This window comes from Trachypithecus francoisi, unplaced genomic scaffold, assembly GCF_009764315.1.
Source record: "Trachypithecus francoisi isolate TF-2019V2 unplaced genomic scaffold, Tfra_2.0 Lachesis_group13, whole genome shotgun sequence".
In the NCBI taxonomy this organism is placed as follows: Eukaryota; Metazoa; Chordata; class Mammalia; order Primates; family Cercopithecidae; genus Trachypithecus; species Trachypithecus francoisi.
Window position 1 is genome coordinate 61,049,548 of NW_022681458.1, and position 17,036 is coordinate 61,066,583.

A 17,036-nucleotide genomic window follows, 5' to 3' on the forward strand; every position below is an offset into this window, starting at 1 on the left:
AAATAATACCTATTGTTAAAGTCAACATAAAGATAATGAATGGTTCCATGAGGTTAGGGGCAGTAGTGCCCTGCCCCCACAATGTGAGGTGCCTGGCTGCCTTCATTCAGCTGACTCAAGGGGTTGCTCAAGTGATTTCAACTCACAGCTCCTCTCTCAGGTAACATGGCATCACCTCCACCAGACGTAACTTGTAAGGTACAAATTGCTTCTAATGTTTAGTTCTTCCTCACGTGACAACCTGTTTTGTGATTATTTTCTCTCTCTCTCTTGTTTTTGCTATGTCAATCCTTGAAATTAGGGTTCATGTTTCACAGGCACTCTTGGGAGCATATAAATTTGACCTAATGCAATTATTTCATAAAATATATAATAAAAAGGGCCCTTTTCCCATAAGGTCCCTCAGAATAGTTCCACAAGCAGACACCAGCTACCACAAAGCAGATTGTTTCCTCTCAGTCTCTTTTCTTTTCTCTTATTGGTGTGGGGTCCTGCCAGCCTCTCACTCACAACCCTGAGAAGGGCTGTGGTAGGAGGAAAGATGCCGAATCCAATTGCAGTATTACAATGATTATCTCTTATCCCCTTACCCAACAAATGTTGTGACAAAAAGAGGCCTGCCTAAGGGCAAATAAGTCAGACCCCAGAATCCTTTGCACCTCCCTAGTTTGGGAAATGCTTTGTCCTGTGCCTTTCAATGAGTCTCTCTTATCTGTGTACATAATTGTGAGTATGTGTAACTAAGAATTTCACAGGATCTATCACTGAGTTACCTAAGAAGTTTCTTAATTGAGTGATTATGTAAGCTGGGGTATAGACCTCAACTCATCCACCATGACCAACAGCATCCCTCACACATAGAAGATGTAGAATACATATGAATTTATTTTGTTGATTTGAAGGTGCTTTGTTTCCTTCCAGTCAATAACTTTTCTGAGTGTCCCTTCAGTTTTACTGGCTGTTTCTGATGCTTTCCAGTTACTTGTATCCTCAGTCCTCTGGCTAAGCAGTTTTCTCTTTCTACCCATAAAGACTGGATTGGTTTACTAGGAAGGTATTTCTTGGCTCAGCCTTAGTTTACACAGCTTTGTTTGTCATTGTTAGTCCCAGTGTCTTTGGACCCCCAGAATCCAATGCATCGCTTGACATCTGTGTGCACTTCCACTGCATCCTGAGGGGAAAACCTGCTGTGTGCTGTACCAAGCGCTGGGCCCTGGAGTTGGAAAGGTGCGTAAGCCTTGGTTTGATGTCAGATAACTCAGTGATTATTTTCTGTATTTCTCTTTTGAGATAACTCTAAGGGACGGTATATACCAAGAAAGGCTTATGTCATGGTAAGGAGCCTGTACACATGAAACAAAACCATGAGCACCTTAGTATGTCAAAAGGCATTACAGAAAAATTTTAAAGAAATATTTGACATTATAACAAAAATTTAGCCTTGCTAGTTATCCAGAAAGGAAAGTTGAAATGAAATATCTATCAAAATAGCAAAAACAATTTTTAGTTGTTACAATAATTCCTGGCAAATTGGTTTTAAAAAAAAATCCCTTTGCCCGTTTCCAGTAGCAATGAAAATTGGTACATGTTTCAAAAAGCAATTTGGAAGTTTTTTTCAGGAGCATTAAATGTTGCCATACCCTTTGACCAGATTTCTCCATTTCAAGAAATGTACTTTAAGGAAACATTCTAAAAGTGAGAAAAATGATATTGAAAAATTGGAAATGTCCAACAATATGCAAATGATTACACATACTGATTCACCCACGTAATTAAATTTGCCATTATTAAAATAACAGTTGTGCAAAGCAAGCTAAAATACAAAAACAGATTATGATAAAATACACTTAAGGTAGAAGTTTATCTGTTTTAGTCACTGTGAAATCAGAGCCTGCCTCAATACCTCTCAAGGTACTGAGCACAAAGTAAATCCTCTATAAATATTTGTTGAATTAATATCCATTGTATTTTTACAATAAGCAAAACAAAAATGTCTGAAAACAAAAGGTTGACCAGTACCTAGATTTTAGAATGACTATGAATATGAACAACTTTATATTCTTTTTACTATATGCAGTGTTTTTCTAGTTTAATAAGCAGATACTACTTTTATGAGGGGAAAAAAGATGTGAATAAATGCAGAGGTGTAGATTTGGCAAAAATAAATGCTGTTTTAATGGTTTTTTAAAAAAAGTTCTTACATAAATTGAAAGAAATGATGAAAGTTCAAGCAGACTATTTAGAATTTGTCAGGATTTTAAAGTTGATATAAGAAAAAATAGGGAAGACCAATTTTAAATACTGAAAAAAAGCCATATGAAGAGACTCCACATTAAATAAAACAAGCTCTGGCTCGAGGACAGATAGACCACTGAAAAAGATGTAACCAAGAATTAGATCATTTAATTATGTAACAGATGAGATTTTACCTAAAACATACAAAAAAGAAGTATTATGCAATAAATGACTGAGATAACTAGTTACCAATATGGAAAAAGATCACTTAAAATCATGCCTTATTTCATACATGAGCATAGTTACAAGTGAGTTCAAGAGTTAACATTTTTAAAAGTCACTACTTAAGAAAATTAGAATAATTTGAGTACATGATGCAGAGAGACAGAGTTATGATATACTATGCTAAAAAGCAACAGCACTACAAAAAATTACAAAAAAAAGCATTTGACCAGATACACAAATTGAAGCCTCAATATGCCTTCCTAAAGGAGCCACGTACGTATACATGTAGCAAGTTGAAACAACAAGCTAGATAAAATGGTTTGTATAATACTATGAATAATGATTAGTATATATCACATGTAATTCTGAATAGGCTTGTAAAAATATCAAAACATAGTTAAAGAACATGTTAGAAATTTGAAGTTATTAAACTGTATGTAAAAATATTTATATTTGCCTTAAAAAATGTAAGAAATATATATATTAAAATGGGGTACAACGTTCTTGCGTTCAAAATTTGCAAATCTAAAAACTATGTAATGCCAAATACCTGGAGGAGTATTATGAGAAGGGCACTCTCCTATATTGCTGATGGCACTGTAAATTGATATAACCTTTTTGGGAAGCAGTTTGGCAATGTGCTACAAGAATCATAAAAATGTTCATACTCTTTTAACCTAGTAATTCTACTTCTGGGAATCTATCCTAAGGAAATAATCCAAAATATTTTTTAAATGCTATATGCCTGACAATGTTTATCCCAGTGTAATTTATACTATATAAAAATGGAAACCACTCAAACTGTCCAATATAAGGACTATGCTTGGTAAATTACGGTTCATTCACTCGATGGAATATGATACATGAATATAAAATGGTGAGTATTATAACTAACAGTTTATCAATTCCTCCTTGTCGGAAAATCCTTTTCTATGAAATCAGCTCATATCCTGCTTAGTTAAAAAGACTAACAAAAGTGTCACACATCATTTTTTTAACTTATATTTTTACTTAACATCATCACTTACATTTTTCTGAGATGCCTTATAGCATCTTCTGTAAAATCAAGTTAAATGTATCCTTTCTGCTTCAGAAAACAAAGTTGTATCCATGATGGTTGAAAAATGTATAATAGAGATTTGGAAGAAATATGCAAACAATCATTTTGGAATAAGTAGCCTGATTGCTTGTGATTCTGGCTACCTCTTCCATATTGCATAAATGGTTATCTAATTAGAAAAGGCTCAATAAGGGGCAGTGTGCTTTCTTTTGGGGCTACAAATAAAGTAGTTTAATTTGATATGATAATCAGGTTTATGTGCCAGTTGAACATCTATATAACTAAAGTAGTAAAACAATATTTGTACAGAATGTTTCTGTTTCAAGAGTAAGATTTTTAGTTTTTTTCAGGTCAATTTTAAAGGCTCATTATAATTTATAAAGATCTCAAAAATCTTTTATGCCTAGTAAAATGTCAGATGTATATGACTTTAACTTCTCTGGATTATAATATCCCAAAATAACTCAGACGAAGTAAACATCCCAGAGTAATGTGAATGAGGTAAAAAAACAGTGATAAATACTTTTCAAAAAGAATATATATTCTGTGTGGTAGAGGTAAGGAACATCTCCAACTTAGATTCATGAAGGAATGACCACTTAGTATCAGTACTAATAATCCAGAAAAGAATGTTGAGGTACTAGACTTTTTCTACCGATGAAATTAAGGATTAGAGACAATAAGTCACTTTCCTAAAGTCTTAAAAGTAGCTCTTGACAGAACTGTAGAGAGCACTTTGGAATTGTATGCCCATTCTGCTATGCTGTCATATCTACCAGGGCAAAGAGTCCAGTCTCCCAAGTCACCAGCTCCTATAGAGATTGTCAAAAGACTGTCATCAGAAAGTTATTGTAACTTTAAGTCTTTTTGTACCTTTGTTCATAAACATGAAAGAGACCTTCTCTAATATGGTAGTATAGATTCAGTAATCCTGTTATAATCATCCTCTACATAATCATCCTATATATTCTTGATAAGACTTGTCACAATTTATAAGTAAATTTTTTGTGTGTGATTATTTCTGCAATATTTTTCTCCCCCTACTAGAAGGAGGGAAGGTCCCATATCTATTTTTTGTGCCTAGGACAGTATCTTGGCATACTTGGCATATAATATTTAGTAAAATAATTCTTGAATGAGACCACATTACCTTCATTCACAGTCAAAGAGAGCCAACTGAAGGAAATGTTACAGAATAATAACAACAAGAAAAATTATTTTTTCACACTGCCTAATATATTTATGGAACCAGTTTCGTTAAAGAGAGCATAGGCCAAGCATACAGGAATTGAAAGGTATTTAGAGAAATTAAAGGACAATAGTTTCATACAGTGAAATAAATTAAAGATGTTTGGTATATGACTCTCATCTCTGAGATAAATGTCAGGGAGAACAATGATCACATTTTCTCACCCAATTTCTAATAAGATCATGGTCAGAGAATGAGTACTGGGCTATAGGCTTATGCTGTTTTCTAAAAGTACTGCAGGGTAACACAGTTTTTCTAACCTGTTTAATAAAATGTCTGCATAGAAGAAATCAAGTTTTGTGTTCTATAAAGCTAAAGTCTGGCAGTTAAGATTAAAATCAATCACCTCAGTCAATCTCAGACTCATTGGCAGAGCAATTTAAAAGAACTGATGGAAATAAAACTGTTACACATTTGGTCCAACTCTCTCTACTACTTTATCAAAACATTGTGGTCATTGACCCAGAAACTCAGCATCTTAAGTTTAAGTCCTGGTTAAAATGCTTCAGCCTTCTAGATGCCAGTTTCTTTATCAGTAAAATGAAGAGTCTGAAAGTCCTTTCCAATTCTGGAATCCCTATGATTTATGCTTTTGTTTAAATAAATAATGTTGAACACACTGAATTAACTAACATGATTGTTAACATCTTTAAAAACAGAAACAACAACAACAAAACTAACAATGCTTAAAGGCACCACTTATGCCAGTGATGATTTAAGGCCATATGTATCCACATGAGTTGATTAACTGTTAAAATTCAATTTAGCTTTTAAAAATTAGAATGTCTTATGTAAAGGATACTATAACCAGTGCCACCTTTTCCCCATTATTTTGGCTATATGAACATATGAGTATCCAAACCAGCTGTCAATTTAAATGGGAAAAAATACAACAGCAATTCAAGTTGTTTAGAATTTTGTAAAAAATAATTGATGTCATTTTTCATTTTTAATAAGGTTGTTTCTGTCACATGAGTTTTCCACTTTCTGGTTAGATTAATTCTCAACTTAATTTTTTTCTTGTTCTTAGAAGAATTTCTTAAAAAACAAAGTTATGACTACTGTATGGCTACTCTTGCTATACACACAAAAAGTCCCATAAAAATGAACGTAGGAAATATAATTACATGCATATCTGAGACTTGATTTATTCAAATAATAAATATAATAGTCCTTTTAAAGGACAAAGAACAGTGGTAGAGAGTAATGTGCCAAACAAGACAGCATCTCTGCTCTAAAGGATTTATAATCTAGGAGGATAGCTTAAGAGGGATGGCCTCAAGGTCTAAAAACAGGGACTTCCTACCTAAAAAAGCAATGGCTGAATTTCATTTTACCTATTCTTTAGGTAATAAGTAGCCCCTTGGAATTGTTTTGCTGCCTTCAAATGCGTTAGAGGGTAGGCCAGAGGATATGAAAGGTAGATTTATATACCGACTCAGCCAACAAATATTGAGTACCTATTCAACAAATGAAAAACTGCATTTTGTAATACCTAGTCCTGCAGAGAAAACTGTATTTTTGAATGTAGGTGACATGTCCATTAACACACACATGAGCACATGCATGCATGCATGCACACAGAGCAGTCTCTGAAGAAATAGGCACTAGTGAGTAGATAGAAAACAAGTTCTATCTTAGGATAATTATATGGTGGTTAAATAGCAGCAGTTTAATTTTCACATTGTGGTAGGTTATCTTTTTTTAAAAAAAATGGAATTCAGAATTCAACCTTTCAACTGGGATACTTCAGATGTTGGACTCTCTCACTCACTTCTTTTATGCTGTCTTTTATGTACATTGCCTCAGGTAATACCCCCAATAACCCCAATTATTATATGTTAATAAATACAAATGAGGAAACTGAGGCACAGAGAAATAAAGCAACATACTCGAGGTCACATTACATGACTAGTAAATGTTGGACTGTGCCCCAAAACATATGCTCTTGGCTGCTGTGCTGTGCCATTTCTGAAGAAAACAGTGGCATTCCAAGTGAAGAGATGAGAAAGAGGAGAAGAAATTAACAGCATCATTGGCCCCACAGTGGCATGAAAGGATTGAGATGTCTAGGACAGCCTGGATATGTTGACAGCCAGTGAAGAATAGGGAAGTGCTGTGGTTTCAGGCAACCCCAGGACGTTGCTTTTGGACAGTCTTTGGATAGTGGGATTGACAGTAACTGTCCGATGAGGAAGAAATGTGTAAAGAAGCTCCTATAAAAATCAGAAACAATATGTGGTCTTCCTGGGCAATTTTTCTTCTACCAAACTCTCTCTAGTTCATCCTCTTTCTTTATGACATTTTCTTTCTTTGTCCGTTTCCTCTCCTATCCCATTTAGCCTATTATAATATTGACCTAAATTTTAAAGTATTTATTAAATCAAATGTCTATATCATCACACTCTCTCTCTCCACTTCCATTAGAAGAAAACAACTGAAGTAACTTAAAAATGATTTCTTACTGGTGAGGAACATGCAGGTCAGTGACTCTTAACAGAAGAATAGTGTCCCCAGGTGGACTAAACTTTTAAAAAAAGTCTTTTTAAAAAAAGAGATTATGAAAATAAATCTTGGTACTCTGTCACTTCAATATTAGAAGATATGGCCAAATCTTAAGTACAAAGCATTTGCTATTAAAATTTAACATTTTATTTTACATTTTTTTAAAATCCCAACATTTAGATTTAGGAACAATGATTAGACCCTTCACTTTATAATGGGAACAAGAAGTTCTTGTGTGGCTAATGTAGGCCGAGGGATAGTTTATAGAATGCTGAAATCTCTGCATTTCTGTAAAGAACACTAAATCACTGATAAGCTGTATTTGTGCATTTAACTGTGAGTATATAAACATAATTGTTAGTTATTTAAAGGAGTTGTCTGGGGAAAATTCCCAGCATCACCAGGCATCTGTGTCTACTGTGGCACAAATAGTGTTTGGACTAAGGACTTAATCTGAGTGTACTTACTTTAATCGAACAGAGTGCAAATATATATATAATATGTATACACATACATATATATATAAGTGTGTGTGCACAGATGGTCAGTTTGCTACAGGAACAAGCACTTGTTTGTTAAAGACACTACAAACGAGACTAACATTGCAGCAATCTCAACCACATAACTTGACAAACACATGTAACTTGAGTGCTGCAAATATTAAATAAGTTAAAACCAGTATCAGGGACTGACATCAGGAGCACATGCACAGGCTCTATATTGCCTAGCTACAATGTGTTGTAGTGTGGTATGTGCAATGGAAAATCCAGACAACAGGGATCCCAGTTTAAAGAGATTGATTTGGGGTGAGGAAAGGTGATATGGTATTCATCTCTGTACAGCTTCTTAAAACTGATTTACTGCAGTGGCTTATGGAAGTAACAGATGTTTATTTGAATGAATATTCATTTGCTGACATCAAGTCCCAGTAGATGACACTTTCCTCTTAAGAGGTCATATTTTCCTCTTATAGAATATTTGCTATTGTAGTTGCCAATTGTCTATTTAGAAGGCATAATATTAAAGGAGCTAGGTAAAGTAGAGTATTGATGTATAATCTGAACTAGAAGTAAATGTGCTAGTTAGAAACTGCAATAATGCTAGATATAAACATCATAGTGACTTACCTTAACTTTCTTGACAGCATAATGACAGCTTCTCATCAACCAATCATGAATTTTCTTTTAAATTACCTTATTAGTATACCTCCAGTAGAACTGGAAAGATATTTATCTGAGAACATTACCAAGGAGTCAAGTGACTTTAAATAACCATAGAAACCAAATAAAGAATTTTATTGTAAAGAAGCTTTACAGATTATAAAGTTATATGTGAATAGAAATTGTTATTTGGGGGCCTAGCTGCATCTCTACCACTTATTATACAAAATTTTACTTTATTCTAAGTATATTTTTCAAGAAAACAGTAGTATCAGAAGTACAGATAGCCTGTTACAATTGTTTGATTCATAAGTTCATGCACTGGGGCCAGCTTATCATACCTAAAGTTACTTTGGCTCTGCAAAAGATTATTTTGGCAGAAGTTTTATTAGTGTATCAAATTGTCTTGTAAGAAACTTGGCCAGGATTACTGCCCAAGATGGCAAGTTATAAATTTTAAACCTTTTTACTACACACTCCCACCCACGCCCCCAAGACAGTAGTACTATTGGATTTTATGGTCCTATGATCCAAACACAGATTTGTTACATAATTCTAAAAACAAATAAGATAATTTTAGGAGCAAAGTTATAATGAGATAAGGATCTGGTTATATTTTTTGGTTCATGAAATGCCTGGAGTATTTGGCAACATAACTAAGCCTCCATTATCTATGGTGTTATAAGAACATATATAATATATACAAAGAAATCTGTAGCTAATTCAAAAATATCACTGTTAAGCTATTTGAGTCAGCCTTCTTTCTCAAACTGACAGATGTGTTTTTGATTATCTAACTCTTCATATTAGTGGTTGTCAACTTTGGCTGCACATTAGAATCATCTGGGGATGATTGAGGGGCTTTTAAAAATCCTGATGCACAGGCCATACTCCCGATCAATTAAATCATAAGCTCTGGGGTGAGACCCAAGCATTAATATTTTTTTAAGCTTTCCTAGGTGATTCCAGCGTATGGTCGAGGTTGAGAATCATTGCTTTCCATAACTTAGTGGTAGGGATGTGAAGAATCGGTATGGTGGAAAAATGGTACGAAAATAATATCTACTTGCTAAATTAAAGAATGAACATTAGTGATTGTTCAAATTGCCATAGACCAGTGATGTATAGAAAGAGATTATTAGACTGTTTTTTTCTGATTCATTGAAATATCCTAACTTCAGTTCCATCTGTTGCATGAAAGAATAAATTTACAAATTATAGAAATGTGATCTGAAGTATACCAGTAAATCACTTGCCCCTGTATTTTAATCTGTGATAACTATTTTTTCCTATGGATTTCCTCTGTGGTCATATAAGAACTATTTTTAATTTGTTTTGTCCTTTTTGAAAAAAGTGGTTTTGAAGTATAATATACACATTATTGTATAGAAGTATAATATACACATTGTGTAGTCATGAGGCAGAATGAATAATTTTCAGATGGGTAATTGGAGGTGGCAGGTGTCCTTGGGAAATTGATTTTTAAGCCATTCTCAACTTAGGGAAAAAAGATAAATCTATGCTTTGTGCTATTATTCCTTAATTATATTCATTTTCATAAAGTATGTTTTCCTGAGGTATCTTAGAGTTATCCAGTAAGAAAAGTGAGTTATAGTAGAGATACAAAAATTCCCCCAACTTTGATGCAATTTCAGTAAGTTGGAAGCAGTTATTTATTTGATTAGATATAATCGATGTAGAATATAGAAGACTGTCTAGTACACTGATTAGACTCAAACGAGGACTCAAAACCTAGCTCTGCCCCCTCCTAGCATGTTTCCTGGAGCACATCACTTAACTAGTCTACAGTTTCACTTTTTTCATCTATAAAAGGATTATATTGATATCTTCTGTGTAAGATTGTTAGTTGTGGGAGATTAAATGGGGGAAATGTTGACAGAATCCTTACCATAGTGCCTGGCATGTGGTAAGCCCTGAATAAATGGTAGCCATTTTTAGTTATTCAAACAGATTTTTTGAAAACCTGCTTTTTTTTTCTCCTTGGGAATATATATTTTCTATAACTAGCCACGGTAGACCTTTGCCATTTATTAGGGCTATAGGAAATCTTTGCATATACTTAAATTTAGGCATCAGATGGCAAGGAGAGTGCCTGTTTCTGCATGAGTGTGCACTCATGGCTGTGCAAGTTGAGTGCATAATCCTTCAGGCTCATTCACTGAGGAACCCTGTCCTGTGCACCAGATAGGAAACATGTGCAGTGTGTTTCCCAGCAAAGCAGAAATCACCTCCCTTCCTGGACCATCTCAGTTACTGCTGAAGAGTGAGAATCAAGAATCAACATATTCTAACAGTCTCCCTAATATATATAATGTCATTGATTCTAACATGCGCGTTTTAACATCTCTGAAATCAAAATATACCTTCCAATCAATGATGTCTTAAATCACTCTCAGCCAGGCAGTATTGGTGATGTAGTTGTCATTGCCTGTGACTGCATGAACTTGGCCATAGCTCTTCATATTGCTATGATGTATGATAAAAATATAAATCCAATTAAGCTTAAGAAAATTCTTTCAATAAACAAAGTAACAATTCTAAGTAGTAAAAAAAAAATCATAGTTTAACTGGCAGTGACTTTTCTTCCACAATAGCACATAAAATAATGATTCATCATAGAATCAAATTTTTAATTTGATTTAATAGTGTGCTATTGTTTAATTGACAACAATTTTTCTTAGAAGTTTATAAAATAATGACATATTTCAGAATCAAATTTTCAATTTTATGAAATACAGTAAAAGCACATACTAATTTTTAAGATTAGTCATTTATCAAACTGTTGAATATGATTGTTAAATAACTCAGAATTAAAATTTTAATTTAATAATACAGTTCTTAAAAATGGAAAAGTGAGGCAGAAGTATAGAGTCAAAGAAGGAGATGTGTTTTGAGAAGGACTCAGTTGCTGTTGCTGACTTTGAAAATGGAGGAAGGAACTATAAGCCAAGGAATGTGGGAGGTGTCTAGAAGCTGGAAAAAGGAAAAAGATAGTTTCTCCCCTAGAGTCTCCAGAAGTGAGTGAACTTTCTTCTGGTGAGATCTACCTCAGGCATCCTAACCTGCAAAACAGTAAGATAATACACTGTTGATGTAAGTTTGTGGTAATTTGATATGTCAGCAATAAGTAACTAATGCAATTAATAAGGTAGAAAAATTCTTGTGATTATCTGCATTAGGTAAATGGTTACTAAACTTATGAATTTAATAGACCAGTAAAAGTTCCAAAAAGTGCTGGAACCAATTGCTAGCTTTTAATTTACTGCCTTATTCTAAACTTGTTGCTTAAAATTATAACACGACAGCGGCATATATAATTTTACAAGATAATAATATAAATATAACATATAAGAGCAAATACATAATTACATTTAATTTAGAAAAATCTCATTATATTGTCTTTATTTTTCTCACTTCATCCAAGGACCAATTAAAAATATCCTATGCCAGCCTCATTCTGTGGTCAGACATTTGGAAACTATATACTGACTGCATTTTGTTGATTTTAGTGTGCAGATTTTTTAGTTGCCTGAAAGGAGGGAGATTGCCATTAGAACAACAACAAACATCCTCAGATTATAAATTCCTAGTAAAAAGTTCCCAGGGGTTTGGAAAATTTTTTTCAATGATAACATTATCATCACCTGTGCGGCAACTTTTTTGATTTCCCCAATCTTTTCTTGCTGTGTATCCAAAACATGTTGTATTAGTTTCCCATGGCTTCTATAACAAATTACCACGAAGTTGGTGTCTTAAAATAACAAATACTTATTCTCTTATAGTTATGCAGGTCAGAAGCCTGACATAAGTTTCAGTGGGCCAACATCAAAGTATTGTTGGAGCCATGCTTGCCCCAGAAGCTCTAGGGGAAAATCTGTTTCCTGGTCTTCCAGCTTCTAGAGCTGTGGTCCTTGCACTCTTTGGCTCATGACCCCATTACTCTTTCTTCAAAGCCAGCAGCATAGCATCTTTATTTATGTATTTTTTTAATTGTTATTTTTAATTCGGGAGTACATGCTCAGGATGTGAAGGTTTGTCACATAGGTAAATGTGTGCCATGGTGGTTTGCTAGACATACCAACCCATCACCTAGGTATTAAACCTAGTATGCATTAGCTATTTTCTCTAATGTTCACCCTCCCCCACCATCCCCCGAAGCATAGCATCTTTAAATCTCTCTCTCTCTGCTGAGATAGTCACATGACCTTCTCTCTTCTTTGTCAAATATCTCTCTGCCTCCCTCTTACAAGGATATTTGTGATAACATTCAGAACTCACTCATATAATCTAGGAACACTCTCCCATTTTAAGATTCTTAATTTAATCATGTCTCTAAGTTCTCTTTGGCATGTAAGTAACATTTACAATTTCCAGGGTTTAGGACCTAGATATCTTTGGGGACCATATTCAGTCTGCCACTTATGCTTAATTTCTATACACATTGCCCAGCTGATGTATTTACTTTACATTTATTCTGAGTTACCCATTAAAGTTGTGACACATTCTAAGATGTCTAGATCCTGGAAAGCCATGTCTATGACTACCAAAAAAGGAAGCCATAACACAATTAAGTAGTTTTTATTAATAACCTATTTCTTGTGTACAGGGTCTTTTACAGAAAGCCTTCTCCTAGGTAGTTAAATAAGAGCTACTTGTGAATATGCCACATTGATTTTGGAACATTCTCTGAAAACCTTGGTGCAAAAATGACACTCAGACTACTAGGGCAGAACAGTCTACTGAGAACTCTCAACAGATGCTCAGGCACCCCTCCTCCCATTTCAGCATCTTATTCCTGAGATGGGCTGTTGCTGAGGCATATACAAATATAATTTAAGAGAGCTTTGAGGGCCTCTTCTTCCCTTCTCCTAAATTGCTGTCAGGCAACTGGAGGATCCATTGCGCTGTGGGGGAAAAGGCATAACAAAACAAGTTGGCAAACCCAGTTCTGTGGTGGACACTGGCCGTTCTGTTCAGGCCATTGCTGTTGCGGTTCGGTAAACAGTATCTGAGTGACTCTGACCTACCAAACAGCCAATTAACTGCCAAGGAAGAACATGGGTATAGGGAGGATTTGTCTTTAAGTATCAATTCCTATTAAATAAGACAAACATCTACTTGTCTGCCTAGAAAAGGAGCGATATTCTAAATTGGTAGTTTCAGATGCAGTTTCAGGTGCTATGGAATTCAGAGGTACCTCAAGCAAGGATACCAGGGTGAATGGAATAGACAGAACAGACGCAATTCTGGGCCATCTATCCCAGGTTTACCCAGAGCAGTCTCACTTGTATCTGTTTTATTAATTGGGGTTCTTTGTAAGTTTTTGTTTTTAAAAATGATTCAACTACTTTTTTTAGAGTAAAAAGAAATTCTAAAGGAACATAGGTTATTTTAGCTCTTGTTTTTGTAAATACACAGATTCATGCATGCAGTGAAGGCATACTTGGAATACAGTGGTTAGGAATACAGGTGTTGGAATCAATGGACCTAGATGAAAATTCTAGCTCTAAAACTTGAGTTGTGTAATACTGAACCTGTTTATTTCAACTCTTAGTGACAGACTGACCTTGCACCTCTCCAGTGAGGATGATAACTGCCTACTTTCTCACAGGGGTTTTGTGAGGACTAAAGTATATCTTACCAGTAAAACTTAGTCCATTTAAATTTAAGAAGAAGACAAGGTTACATGCCTCTGAGCTTGTGTTGCATATTGGGTTGGAGATTGTATTTGTCTGTTTTCAGACTGCTGATAAAGACATACCTGAGACTGCGCAATTTACAAAAGAAAGAGGTTTAATGGACTTACGGTTCCATTTGGCTGGGGAAGCCTCACAATTATGGCAGAAGGCAAGGAGGAGCAAGTCATGTCTTACATGGATGGTAGCAGGCAAAGAGAGAGTTTGTGCAGGGAGACTCCTCTTTATAAAACCACCAGATCTCATGAAACTTATTAACTATCATGAGAACAGCATGGGAAAGACCTGCCCCAATGATTCAGTTACCTCCCACTGGGTCCCTCCCACAACATGTGTGAATTCAAGATGAGATTTGGGTGGGGACACAGCCAAACCATATTATTCTGCCCCTGATCCCTCCCAAATCTCATGTCCTCACATTTCAAAACTAATCATGCCTTCTCACCAGTCCCCCAAAGTCTTAATTCATTTCAGCATTAACTCAAAAGTCCACAGTCCAGTGTCTCATCTGAGACAAGGCAAGGCTTTTCTGCCTATAAGCCTGTAAAATTGAAAACAAGTTAGTTACTTCCTAGATACAATTGGGGTACAGTCATTGGCTAAATACAGCCATTTCAAATGGGAGAAATTGACAAAAACAAAGGAGCTGTAGGCCCCATGCAAGTCCAAAACTGAGCAGGGCAGTCAAATCTTAAAGCTCCAAAACGATCTCCTTTGACTCCGTGTCTCACATCCAGGTCACGCTGATGCAAGAGGTGGATTCCCATGGTCTTTGGCAGCTCCGCCCCTGTGACTTTGCAGGGTACAGCGCCCCTCCCAGCTACTTTCATGAACTGGCATTGAATACCTGCGGCTTTTCCAAGTGCACAGTGCAGGCTGTCAGTGGATCTACCATTCTGGTGTCTGGAGGACAGTGGCCCTCTTCTCACAACTCCACCAGGCATTGCCCCAGTAGGAACTCTTTGTAGGGTCTCTGACCCCACATTTCCTTTCTGCACTGCCCTAGCAGAGGTTCTCCATAAGGGCCCCGCCCAGCAGCAAATTTCTGCTTGGGCATCCAGGTGTTTCCATACATCTTCTGAAATGCAGGTGGAGATTTTCAAACCTCACTTCTTGACTTCTGTGCACCCATTTGTTTGTGCATATCATTTGTTTCACTAATGATAGGTATGTGATTAAGGTGACTTCCTTTCCTTCTTCCTTTCTAAAAGCCCAGACAAATGCCTATTTGACATCGACTGGCCCCGGTAAGTAATCAATATATAACCAGAAATAGCATTTAACTTGGCCAGAATTTGGTGACACTATAAAATGTCATATCCTGCTTGTGAGAGTGTAAATTGGTTCAACTTTTTGGAAGATCATTTGGTAATGTATCAAGAGACTTAAAAAGACATAGCAATTTGACTTTGTGTTCACATCTGATCACCACTTTTGGGTAAAGTGGCTTTATGTATAGAAGTGTTTATCACAGTAAAATTATAAAAGAAAAATGGAAATAACAATTATTAAGTTATTGAAACATAACCTAATATATGGTTATGGCAAAGATAGGGTAAAAAAAAGCAGAGCTTGAAACAGTATATATAGTGTGACCTGAATTTTAAAATTATTAGTACAATAAGACCGAACATTTAAAAATTACTGAATGGAAACTTAACCATGCAGCGGTCACATCTGTATAAAGAGATTGCATCCTTCTAAGCAAACTGTGTACACATATCTGGTTAATTCCTTTGAATAAATTCCAAAACATGTAAATGATGCAGTATGAGGTATATTGCCATTTTTATTTTTTAAGTGGTTTATGTTACATTTTCAAATAGTCATCCAGAAGTATTATATCAATTTACATATTTCCATGTAGGCAAGCCAGTTACTACTTATGTGTACCTGTCCTACAAGGTCTTCTTTATATTTTTTTATTTTCCAAATTATCTACCTTAAATGTGAATGTTTTAAAAATAAAAAATACTTACACATATGAAAAATGACTATAAATGTATATTGGAAATGCAGACCAAATAAGTTAGAATATCACTTCCCTCAACAGTGATCGTTGGGAGTTTCCTGGAACCAGCATAAGACCCACATATCAACCAAATGTCTGTCTACCTACCTTTCTTTCTTTAAGTGGTACTTGTTTCTACAAACCTGTCTCACCATCCATCTCGTGTTAAAAATGCCAAAAATGGGGCTCCCAACCTAGTTCCTCTAGCCTCTTCATTTCTATCATGGCCTCTTCATTTCTATCAGTGGTACTATCTTTCTGTCCCACTTGAAATCTTGGTACCATCTTTGATTTCTCCTTCCTTGCCCACCACGTGCAGTTGCTAAGTCAGAACATTTCCTAAACCTTTCCTCTGTCCTTTCTTTGCCATTTCCATATTCTCACACTAGCACAGGTTTTTATTACCTCTTTTATACAACAGATATATATTGTGGACCTACCCTGAACAAGGCATTATACTATGGCAATACAGGATAGATGCTGTCTCTCCTTCAGAGAATTTATAGTCTAACAAGGCAGACAGGGAGTAAATGACAAATTGTAAAATTAATCGTACAACTACAATTGTGGTAGTTTCACAGATGAAAGAAAAGTTATAACAGCAAATAACTAGAGAGACAGATCTAGTCTGGAGGGCTCAAGTGAAGATTTCTTGAAGAAGTGCTATTTACCTTGGGCTCTGAAGCAGTGCATTAACTAAGTGAAGCGGAGAGAGAGCAAACTAGGCATAAAGGAACAATGTGCTGAAAGAAACCCAGGAGGAAAGGACCTGGGGCATTTATGATGCTGAGTCAAAGCCAGTTTGGGTGGAGGGCAGAGAATGGATTGCCCTGAGGCTGGCAAGGTAGGTGGCCAGATCATGTAGCTCTTTGTA

General features: G+C 35.4%; 1 long non-coding RNA gene across 1 annotated transcript; it reads right to left on the reverse strand.

Moving 5' to 3' along the window:
* Positions 1-747: 747 nt before the first annotated feature.
* On the reverse strand, positions 748-15,197 carry LOC117095366. The gene is made up of 3 exons (XR_004441942.1): positions 14,999-15,197; positions 6,352-6,359; positions 748-758 (listed from the first exon to the last, which is right to left on the reverse strand). It is a non-coding gene; the product is annotated as an uncharacterized LOC117095366 (long non-coding RNA).
* Positions 15,198-17,036: the final 1,839 nt, after the last annotated feature.